The sequence below is a fragment of the Carcharhinus amblyrhynchos genome, chromosome 13 (genome assembly GCF_965287045.1).
Source record: "Carcharhinus amblyrhynchos chromosome 13, sCarAmb.v2.hapA, whole genome shotgun sequence".
NCBI classification, from domain to species: Eukaryota; Metazoa; Chordata; class Chondrichthyes; order Carcharhiniformes; family Carcharhinidae; genus Carcharhinus; species Carcharhinus amblyrhynchos.
The window spans coordinates 70,804,303-70,816,840 of record NC_137336.1 but is presented as its reverse complement, the minus strand read 5'-3'; positions in this window follow the sequence as shown (position 1 = coordinate 70,816,840).

Genomic DNA, 12,538 nt, shown 5'->3' with positions numbered 1-12,538 from the left:
GTACTGTGTGCAGTTCTTGTTGCCTCACTACAGGAAGGATGTGGATTGAGAGGGTGCAGAGGAGATTTACAAGGATGTTGCGTGGATTGGGAGGCATGCCTTATGAAGATAGGTTGAGGGAGCTGGGACTCTTCTTCCTGGAGAGACAAAGGTTGAGAGGCGACCTGATAGAAGTTTATAAAATGTTGAGAGGAATAGATAGGGTGGATTCTCGGAGGCTATTTCCCAGGGCTGAAATGGTCGCTATGAGAGGACACAGGTTTAAGGTGCTGGGGAGCAGGTGCAGAGGAGATGTTAGGGGTAAGTTTTTCACTCAGAGGGTAGTGAGTGAGTGGAATCGGCTGCTGTCGGTGGTGGTGGAGGCGAATTGGCTGGGGTCTTTTAAGAGACTTCTAGATGAGTATATGGGATTTAATAGGATTGGGAGTTATAGATAGTTCTATGACCTGGTAGGTATGGATATGATCGGTGCAACTTGTGGGCCGAAGGGCCTGTTTGTGCTGTAGTGTTCTATGTAGTATCTAGTTTCTTAATGGCTTGTGGGCCGCGACCACATATTGTGCCAAATTTACTGACAATACAAAGATAGAAAACAAGTAGGAGGATGCAAAAACAAAGGGATATGGATAAGTTAAACATTTGGAAAAATAATTTAAATGGAACAAGCAGAATATAAATGGAAACAGACTTCAGAACTGAGTAGAGCAGAGGGTCCTGCTACATTAATCACCAAAAATTAGTATGCAAGAGCAGCAAGTGTTTAGGAAGGCCTTTACGGTAACTAGGATGGAGAAAAAGGGAGGTCTTGCTATAATACAAAGGGCATTGGTGAGACCACACCCAGAATAGTCTGATCATTTGTTCTCCTTATTGAAGGAGGCAGTAGTTCAGAGAAGGTTCACTGCGTTGTTTCATGGGATGAAGGAATTATGTCATGAGGAAATGTTCAGCAGGTTGGGACCATTGCAGTTTAAAATGATGAGACATTATAAGATTCTCTTGCACAGACAGCAGTGGAGGCTGGGCCAGTGAACACACTTGAGGCTGAGTGAGGTAGATTTTTGATTGACGAGGGAATCAATGGTTATGGGGGACAAGGAGGAAAGTGAAGTTCAGACTACAATCAGATCAGCCACGGTCTTATTGAATAGAGGAACAGGCTTGATGGGCCAAATATCTTGCTCCTATTTCTCATACTCACTAATGATTTTCAGGAAGGAAATCTGTGGTAGTTACCTAGTCTGACCTACATGTAATTCCAAACCTACAGCAAAGTGGTTAACTTCAACCCACCCACAACAGGAAAGTTGAATTTGAATAAAACTAGAAGGTCCCGGCAGTATAGAGCAAGGCACTGGAAATGATAAGAACAAACCCAGTTTTCCTTACTGACATCTTGGGGCTTGTGTCGTAACTGGAAGAGCTCTAACCTGCATCTCTTTGGACTGTGGGAGTATACAGGAGTACCTGGAGGAAACACATGCAGACGCAGATAAAACGTGCAAATAAAGATGCTAGTGAGCTGCCTTCCTGAACATCTGCAGCCCTGGAGGTGTAGATAAAACCACAGTGCTGTTAAGTGGTTTAAATGACTAGAACAAAGGTGTTGTATTCCTCCAGTAGTGAAGCGAAGCTCTTGCTGATCTGAGTGCCCATGTATAGCTACTGGATGACCACAATGAGGACTTCTAAAATTCTGCTGCTGCTGGCCCACATTGCCTCATAGATGGCCAGTTTTGAATTGCGAGATCTGTTTGAAGTCTATGCCATTTAGCACATTGGGAGTGCTACACAACATGATGGAGGGTATCCTAATAAAAAGATGGGGACCTTGTCTCTACAAGGACTATCACTCCTACCGATACTGTCATGGACAGATGCATCTGCAATACGTAGACTGGTGAGGATGGGGTCAAATGTGTTTTTCCCTCGTTGGTTCCTTCACAACAGTCAAAGAACAAAGAAAATTAGAGCACAGACCCTCTAAGTGGTGTTCAAAATGAAGGAGTACTGATTATAAGCTGAGAGGAGATGGTACATGGTAATCAACAAGAGACTTCATAGGCTCCAGAGTCAATGTTGATGACTAACTTCCTCCTGACTGTAAACTACTGTGCTGCCACCTCAACCATGTCTGTCCTGCCAGTGACATAGAACATACCCAAGAATGATGATGCCCATGTCTGGGACATTATCTGACTGGTATGATTGTGTGAGCATGCTTCCGTAAACACATTACTTCCATTGTCACTTTTTTTCTTCCCTAAGCACAGCAGCTCTTAAACAATTATACAATGCGTTTTCAGCACTATTAAAACAGAAATAGTCACCATAAACATGAAGCATAGAATCATAGAGTGCAGAAAGAAGCCATTTGGCCCACTGAGACTGCACAGACTACAATCCCACCCAACCCTATCCCCATGCATTTACCCAGCTAGTCCCCCTGATACAAAGGGACAATTTAGTATGGCCAGTCCGTTAAACCTGCGCAACTTTGGACTGTGGAAGGAAACCAGAGCACCTGGAGGAAACCCACACAAACACGGGGAGGATGTGCAAACTCCACACTGACAGTGACCCAAGCCGGGAATCAAACCTGGGACCCTGGCTCTGTGAGGCAGCAGTGCTAACCATTGTGCCACCGAGCCACCCTAAAAGCAAAATCATAGCCTGCATAATTGGTTAGGGGGCCATATTAATGCACATAATATGAAGATGCTGACATTGGACTGGGGTGGGCAGAGTAAGAAGTCTCATAACACCAGGTTAAAGTCCAACAAGTTTATTTGGTATCATGAGCTTTCAGAGTACTGCTCCTCCATCACTCACGTGATGAAGGAGAAACGCTCCGAAAGCTCATAATCATTCCAACAATGCAGAAGGAGGCCATCGAGTCTGCACTGACATCAGAACCACCCAGGCACCATCCACATACTTAGAACATAAGAACATAACAAGAAATAGGAGCAGGAGTAGGCCATCTAGCCCTTTGAGCCTGCCCCGCCATTCAATAAGATCATGGCTGATGTGTCGTGGCTCAGTTCCACATTCCTGCCCTCTCCCCATAACCCTTAATCCCCTCGCCCATCAAAAACCCATCAACCCGCGTCTTAAAAATATTTAGTGAGGCAGCCTTCCCTTGCCATTGCCTCTAATCTATGCATCCCAGGACACTTAGCATAATCAACCTAATCCACACGTCGTCAGACTGTGGGAGGAAACCAGAGTACCAAATAAACCTGTTGGACTTTAACCTGGCCTTGTGAGACTTACTAATGCACATATGAGCAGAAACACTTATGCACACATAATTGATAGATAGAGTTTTACATCCCCTTGTGCATTTCAAACAAAGCTTTGTCCCAAATGCCTAAAACCATACCTCATCATAAGCTTAATTGCATATTAGATCCAGAGTATTTAGTCACTGTCCATATGTATACCTGCTCTGCCCAAGACTGCAAGAAACTACAAAAGGTTGCAAATGTAGTCCATCCATCAAGCAAACCAGCCTCCCATTCATTGACTGTCTACACTTCCCGCTGCCTCGGCAAAGCAGCCAGCATAATTAAGGACACCATGCATTTCGGACATTCTTCCACCTTCCTCTGTCGGAAAAAAGATACTAAAGTATGAGGTCATGTACCAACCAACTCAAGAACAGCTTCTTCCCTGCTGCCATCAGATTTCTTAATGGACCTACCTCACACTAAGTTGATCTTTCTCTACACCCTAGCTATGATTGTAACCTACATTCTGCACTCTCTCCTTTCCTTCTCTATGAACAATATGCTTTGTATAGCATGCGAGAAACAATAATTTTTACTGTATACTAATACATCTGACAATAATAAGTCAAATCAAAATCAAAAGTATATCATACTATACTTTATAAGACCCTTGTCAGGCCTCATTTAGAGTATTGTGCGCAGTTCTGGTCGCCTCACTATAGGAAAGATGTAGAAGCTATTGAGAGGGTACAGAGGAGATTTACAAGGATGTTGCCTGGACTGGGAGGCATGCCTTATGAAGTTAGGTTGAGGGAGCTGGGACTCTTTTCCCTGGAGAGACGAAGGTTGAGAGGCGACCTGATAGAAGTTTACAAGATGTTGAGAGGAATAGATAGGGTGGACTCTCAGAGGCTATTTCCCCGGGTTGAAATGGTTGCTACGAGAGGACACAGATTTAAGGTGCAAGGAGGGAAGTTCAGAAGTGATGTTAGGGGTAAGTTTTTCACTCAGAGGGTGGTGAGTGAATGGAATCGGCTGCCGTCAGTGGTGGTGGAGGCGAACTCGCTGGGGTCTTTTAAAAGACTTCTGGATGAGTATATGGGGTTTAATGAGATTGAGGGTTATAGATAGGTCTGTAGGTTGGTAGGTGTTGATGTGATCGGCGCAACTCGTGGGCCGAAGGGCCTGTTTGTGCTATAGTGTTCTATGTTCTATGTTCTATACATCAGGATAGAGAATAAATAACTACTATACTGAGCAATTAACATAAGTTGCAGGCATTACATCCAAAGTAAATGATTTAAAAGTATTAAGTAAAAAGATAATGACAGTGATACCAAATATCCATTTCACCTCATTTGTCCCACACAGTCAGCGGTTTCAGACAACCTCACCTCCATAGACAGAAAGGGAAGAGGTTGCACCCTTGAATGATGACTGTATCTGACGTTTAAAGAATAACTCCTGCATCCCCGGGAAAATGAAGAGAGAGCTTTCACCCTTAAAAAAAAACTCTTAAGATGAGCTGGGTGAAGCAAGCTGAATCTCACTCCATTTTTGTAAAGACTTTGTCTTAAAAGGCACACTTCCTTACAGGACTTAGCTAGGTAGAATTGTTGGCCATGTTGCCTTGCCACTTTGACAATTAGTTCCTTGGTCTGTTAGCAGTGGGAATGGATGATTGTATTCCTGGTCTGTTCACTATGATGTGGAGATGCTGGTGTTGGACTGGGTTAAACACAATAAGAAGTCTTACAACACCAGGTTAAAGTCCAACAGATTTATTTGGTAGCACAAGCCACTAGCTTTCGGAGTGCTGCTCCTTCATCAGGTGAGTGGGATTTCAGTTCACAAACAGGGCATATAAAGACACAAACTCAATTTATAAAATAATGGCTGGAATGCAAGTCTTTACAGTCTGCTTTCTTGCATCTTTGTAGAAATTTGATGTCTGTATTGATATGCGCGATCTCCTTGGAGATCCTCTCCACTTGGAGCCGGCAGTTTGCGGTGTTGATGGTAGCCATGATATGGAGATGCTGGCGTGCTCCAAGTGGAGAGGATCTCCAAGAAGATCGTTCACTATTACCTAGTCTTGGGCTTAAGGAACCGTATGCTCTGGATAATTTCAGCAGCAAATTGAATGCACCCCTACCAAGAAAAAAAAACTCTGATATAAACTGAGTTGGATGTTGTCCTTCAACTAATTTCCCACTTCCTCCCAGCCAACAATCCTAATATTTTTGTTCCTCACGTGATTTTGAAGAACATCCATTTTGTTTTCTGCAAGATGCATCCAGCACAGAGATCCTGGCACTGTGGTCTGTTAAGGTGAGCTTTCTATTGTTCGGACATAACTGTAAGAATCAACAGTCAGACAAGTTACATTTAGGGAGGAGTGCACTCATTACTGTGCACTCTGTTCCCATTCTTGTCTCATTCAGCCACCTGTGTACAAGATGCTCAGAGCGCAGCTGCTGCCATTGCTGAGCACCAGGGGCCTCCAGGCAACCGGCACCTGGCTCTGCACTCGGCGTGGCCCTTATTTGGACATTTCACTATATGGTTACGCTCACAAGAGGCTTTAGACCGGTAAGAGACACAAACAAATCTAAAATTAACTTGTGTATGAAAAAAACATTGATCATGAGCTGTTGCTACCCAAGTTCGACCAGACAGGCTTAACCAGAAGCCAAAATTGAAATAAAAGCAATTTACTGTGCCTGGGAAAATGCTGGAAAATCTCAGCAGGTCTGGCAGCATCTGAAAGGAGAGAAAAGAACTGACGTTTCGAGTCCAGATGACCCTTTGTCTACAGCTCTTTTTCCTTCTTATAGATGCTACCAAAACTGAAATGTTCAGGTTTCTGGCCTATTGAGAAGCAGACACCATGGCACCTGGCTTAGGCCCAGAAGAAGTGGAGCCAGGTGAGCAGAGTGACAGGTTACCTGTACCGAGCTCAGTCACCAGCCAGTGAGCCACTCTCGGAGAGAAGAGGTGGCAGTACCACAGCTTGGTGAAGGCATCGGCCAGCGTTGGGGTAAGGGAGAGGACACCGGCTGCTGCCACACTCATTCACTCACCTGGCCACTCCCGCTCAGGGCCGGTTTTTAAACACCTGCTCAAATCTCAACCAAAACCCTGTGGACAGGGTTTGCAGCTCTGGGTCTTGGTTGAGTGGCAAGCAGACCACATGCAAGACATCTTCCAACCCTGGGTATTTAAATGCCCTAAAGCTTGAATTCTAATCCTAAAAGTGTGTGTGCATCTCTGCACCGATTATTTTCCAATCGTCTGTTGCTCAAATTCTACAAAACCTTCTCAGAAAATCCTCAACATGCATGATAAAGATATCTGCCAATGCTCCTTGTGACACCAATGTAACATTGCTGGATCTACCTTTAGTTGAATACAATCAATTTTCAACAGAGCAGATCTAACTAAGAAATACCAAATCCTTGATGCACGATTTAACGATAAATACATATGTTCAATTTCCATAGTTTCCTTCTATATCATCAGCTTTCAGAAACACTTCCTTCTGAAATTTCTCACTCTTAAAAATGCAGCTTCTATATCAATTGATTTACGTTTGCAGAAATATGTTGCTAAAAGAGTTAAGAAAATCTTCAAGCTCACTTTTCCTGCAGTGGGGAAGTTCACTCTGACTTCCTGATCCCCAAGCCTCTCTTCAAAACCCCAAGCCACTAATCAGATTTTAGCCTTATACATACCATTATGAAATACCCTTTTCTGTATATATCCACCTGTTGGCTGTCCTGTCTGGTGTTTCAATGCATTTCTCAAATGCCGGTGCCGCAGGCTGCGAAGAAGGCAAATGATTTGTTGGCCTTCATAGCGAGAGGATTCGAGTGCAGTAGCATAGATGCCTTGCTGAAATTAGTAAGCCTCACAACACCAGATTAAAGTCCAACAAGTTTATTTGATTGTAAACCCACTAGCTTTCTGGGTTTGCCCCTTCGTCAGGTGAGTGGGAGTTCTGGTCACACTCAGAGCATATAAAGGCACACACAGTTTACAGAATACTGATTAGAATGAGAGTCTTTACAGCTAATCAATTCTTAAAGGTGCAGACAATGTGAGCGAAGATAGCATTAAGAGGCGAACCCTGAAAGCTGGCAGGTTTACTATCAAATAAACCTGTTGGACTTTAACCTGGTGTTGTGAGACTTCTTACTGTGCTTACCCCAGTCCAACACCGGCATCGCCACATCATTGCTGAAATTATACATGGCGTGGGTGAGATCACTTCTGGAATATTGTGTACAGTTCTAGTCTCCTTATCTGAGGAAGAATGTTCTTGCAATGGAGAGAGTGAGCGAAGATTCACCAGACTGATTCGTGGGATGGTGGGACTGATGTACGAGGGGATATTAAGTCGGTTCGGATTATATTCACTGGAATTCATAAGAATGAAGGGGAGTATCTTAGCAATGTATAAAATTCTAACAGGACTAAATGGGGTAGATGCAGGAAGAATGTTCCCGATAGTGGTGGTGTCCAGAACCAGGGTCATGGTCTAAGGATATGGGGTAAATCATTTAGGACTGAAATGAGAAATTTCTTAACCCAGAGTGGTGAGCCTGTGGAATTTGCTACCACAGAAAGTAGTTGAGGCCAAAACGTATGTTTTCAATTATTAGCTGTTGGGTGAAGTGGATCCAAAGATATGGGGGTGAGGTGGGATCAGGTTACTGAGTTGAATCAGCCATGAACATTATGTAAGTTATTGAATCAGGGCCAAATGGCCTATTCCTGCTTCTGTTTTCTATAGCTTTTATTTTATAGGGTGTGAGCATCGCTGGTGGGGGGGCCAGCATTTATTGCCCATCCCTGAGGGCAATTAAGAGTTAATCACATTCCTGTGGCTCTGAAGTCACATGTAGGCCAGACCAGGTAAGGAAGACAGATTTCCTTCCCTAAAGGACATTGATGAAGTAGATGGCTTTTTACAATAATCATCAATGGTCACCATTAGATTTTCAATTCCAGATTTTTATTGAATTTAAATTTCACCATCTGCTTGTGGTGAGATTTGAACCCTCATCCCCAGAGCATTACCTTGGGTTTCTGGATTCTAGTCTAGTGACAATATTACAATGCCACTGCCTCTCCTATATATTTGGGATTTCAATATTAAATTGTTTCAGTTTTACCAGGTATTAAAGTCCATAATATATTCCTCCATAGACTGACCAGGGAATTTCTTTAATGGTGGCCAGAATCTCTTAAAACTTAAAAAAGCTAGAATTCATTTCACAATGGCAATATTTTTAATTTTTAAAAGATATAATCAAAATTTATTTTGAAACATAAGAGACATACAAGACAAACAAGACATTATTGAGACGTATAAGATGATGAATGGGATGGATAGGATAGAGGTGGAGAGGCTCTTCCCACTCAGAAAGGACAGTAGGACTAGGGGGCACAGCCTCAAGATAAAGGGGGGGCGGTTTAGAACAGAGTTGAGGAGGAACTTCTTCACTCAAAGGGTGGTGAATCTCTGGAATTCTCTGCCCGTTGAAGTGGTGGAGGCTGCCTCGCTAAATATTTTTAAGACGCGGGTTGATGGGTTTTTGATAAGCGAGGGGATTAAGGGTTATGGGGAGAGGGCGGGAATGTGGAACTGAGCCACAACAGATCAGCCATGATCTTATTGAATGGCAGGGCAGGCTCAAAGGGCTGGATGGCCTACTCCTGCTCCTATTTCTTCTGTTCTTGTGTTATGTTCTTAACCTCGGCCGTGGGAGGCCTTTGGATGGTCAAGCAGCTCTGAGTGCTAAAGACCCCTCTGAAGATCTGAGGCACTGAGCCAAAATACAATACAATTATACTCTCTGCTTATCTCAGATTCTCCTACTAATTAGCTTAATTCGATTTCATTTCGTATTAACATGTCAGTTCAAACCATGACAGATTACCTCAGCCAATTGCAATATGCTACCTGACAAAATGATACTCTGTTTGTCTGTTTCCAATACCGGATACTGTTGTGGGAAATTCACCACTTCGGAGTCAGAATTGGAGGTTCAACAAAACAGTTTTATTCAGACAAAGCTTTGGGAGAAGTGCTGGCACTCCACAGTACTGGCAGCCACCTTCCCAACTACACAATGGCAGCTGAGCATCTTTTATACTTTTTAGATAATAGATAGTACAGACATTTAGCCATTAGCACATTGTTACAAGTTGAGTAGACAGATACGGACATCGACAGTTAACACATCATTGTACATAGAGTAGATACATTTATGCAGTTATGACCTCTATCAATGGCTGATCTTGTTATATACATTTATGTCCCCATCAATGGCTGATCTTGTTATCAAACTCATTGTTCTGGGTCTGCTTCTATCTCAAGTTCAAGGTGCCTCAAGGTCTGTTTCCTGCAGTAATTTAAACATTACAAGTTTTAACTCTTTCTGTAATGTCTGTGCCCAAAGTCAGTGCCTCTTAATGTCCCTTCCCAGAGTTCATTTTGTGTGCCAGGTAACCATTTTGTGTCCATCACTTCAATTTCACCTTAACACTACCCCCTGGTATAATCCATTTCCTTGTTACTATGCTCTAAGGATGCCATCACCCAACTACTTTCTTAGCAGCATATTGCCAAGGCATAGCTAGCATCAGCCTTGGACCCATGCCTGGACAAAGAAGCTTCATTGTTCAAACATCATTATGTTTCATCCTCTGTTCCAAAACTTGAAACTGTTGCACTCTCTGCCAACTTAGTTATGAACTTCTGTACTTCTATCACTTATTTCTGCAACATTTGCATTTTTGACTGAGGTGAGCAAATATATTAAAAATACTTTTAACATGTTAAAATACATCTTTTAGTATTTCAATATAAAGATACATAATACTTAAAATCATATTATATTCTAAATATGAGATCCTAAATGAATATTTCTCATCAGTATTTACTTTTGAGAAAAGCATGGATGTTCGGGAACTTGGAGAAATAAATAGTAATGTCTTGATGAATAACGAAGGAGGTGAAGGAAAGTGTTAAATTAAAAGCGGAGGCGTTTAGAGTAGCTAAGAGTAGTGGGCGAGAAGAGGATTGGGAGAGGTTTAAATGTCAACAAAGATTGACAAAGAAGTTGATAAAGAAGGGTAGGAGAAACTATGAGGCTGGGCTAGCACTTAATATAAAAAAGGATAGCAAGAGTTTTTATAAATATATAAAAAGGAAGAGGCTGGCTAGGGTGAACGTTGGACCCTTAGAGGATGAGAGGGGCGACTTAGTGGTAGGGGATGGGGAAATGGCTGAGGTCTTGAATAACTTTTTTGTTTCGGTCTTCACGGAGGAGGACATGAATAATTTGCCGGGTGTTAGCGATGGAAAGGTGGTAGGACTGGAGGGTCTCAATCACATTATTGTTACTAGAGAGGCGGTGCTCGGCAGACTGGAGGGACTGATTGTGGTCAAGTCCCCAGGACCGGATGGAATGCATCCAAGGGTTCTGAAAGAAATGGCGGAGGTGATAGTGGACGCCTTGGTGGTTATTTTTCAAACGTCGCTGGATTCCGGGGAAGTGCCGGAAGATTGGAAAACGGCTAATGTTACGCCGTTGTTTAAGAAGGGTGGCAGGCAAAAGGCAGGGAATTATAGGCCGGTTAGTTTAACGTCTGTTGTAGGTAAAATGTTAGAATCCGTCATCAAGGAGGAAATAGCGAGGCATCTTGAGAGGAATTGCTTGATAGAGCAGATGCAGCACGGTTTCGTTAAGGGGAAGTCATGTCTGACAAATTTATTGGAGTTCTATGAGGATGTGTCTAGGGCGGTGGATAGAGGAGAGCCGGTGGATGTGGTCTTTCTTGATTTTCAGAAGGTGTTTGACAAGGTGCCTCGCAAGAGGTTATTGTAGAAGGTAAGGGGGCATGGAGTTGGGGGTAGGGTGTTAGCATGGATAGAGGATTGGTTGTCAAATAGGAGGCAGAGAGTGGGGGTTAATGGGTGCTATTCGGATTGGCAGTTGGTGACTAGTGGAGTGCCCCAGGGGTCGGTGCTGGGGCCTCAGCTATTTACCATTTATATAGATGATCTGGAGGAGGGAACCGAGTGTATGGTGTCGAAATTTGCTGATGACACCAAGATTGGTGGAACGGCAAATTGCATGGAGGGTGTGGAGAGTCTGCAGAAGGATCTAGATAGGCTGGGCGAATGGGCCAGGAACTGGCAAATGGAATTTAATGTTGGCAAGTGCGAGGTGGTCCACTTTGGTAGGAATAATGGTAGGAAGGACTATTACTTACGTGGCGAAAAACTGCAGCAGGCGACGGTACAGAGGGACCTTGGGGTCCTTGTGCATGAGTTGCAAAAACCCAGCCTGCAGGTGCAGCAGATGGTCAGGAAGGCGAATGGGATGCTGGCCTTCATAGCGAGGGGGATTGAATATAAAAGTAGGGAGGTCTTGCTGCGGCTGTATAGGGTATTGGTGAGGCCGCAGCTAGAGTACTGTGTACAGTTTTGGTCGCCGTACTTACACAAGGATATTTTGGCCTTGGAGGGAGTGCAGAGGAGGTTCACTAGGCTGATGCCGGAGTTGAGGGGGTTGAGCTATGAGGAGAGGCTGAATAAACTAGGCTTGTACTCGTTAGAGTTTAGAAGAATGAGGGGAGATCTCATTGAGACGTATAAGATGATGAATGGGATGGATAGGGTAGAGGTGGAGAGACTCTTCCCGCTCAAAAAAGACAGTAGGACTAGGGGGCACAGCCTCAAGATAAAAGGGGGGCGGTTTAGAACGGAGTTGAGGAGGAACTTCTTCACTCAAAGGGTGGTGAATCTCTGGAATTCTCTGCCCGTTGAAGTGGTGGAGGCTGCCTCGCTAAATATTTTTAAGACGCGGGTTGATGGGTTTTTGATAAGCGAGGGGATTAAGCGTTATGGGGAGAGGGCGGGAATGTGGAACTGAGCCACGACAGATCAGCCATGATCTTATTGAATGGCGGGGCAGGCTCAAAGGGCTGGATGGCCTACTCCTGCTCCTATTTCTTATGTTCTTATGTTCATAGTATGTTGTTGCCTAGGGTAAATCTCACAGGATCCAGGGTGAGGTATCTAAATGGATACAAAATTGGCTTCTTGACAGAAGCCAGAGGTGGTTGTAGAGGGTTGTTTTTCAAACTGGAGACCTGTGACCAGCGGTGTGCCTCAGGAATCAGTGCTGGGTCCATTGTTATTTGTATTTATATTAATGATTTGGATGAGAATATAGGAGGCATGTAATTTTGCAGATTACACCAAGATTAGTGACATAGTGCTCAGTGAA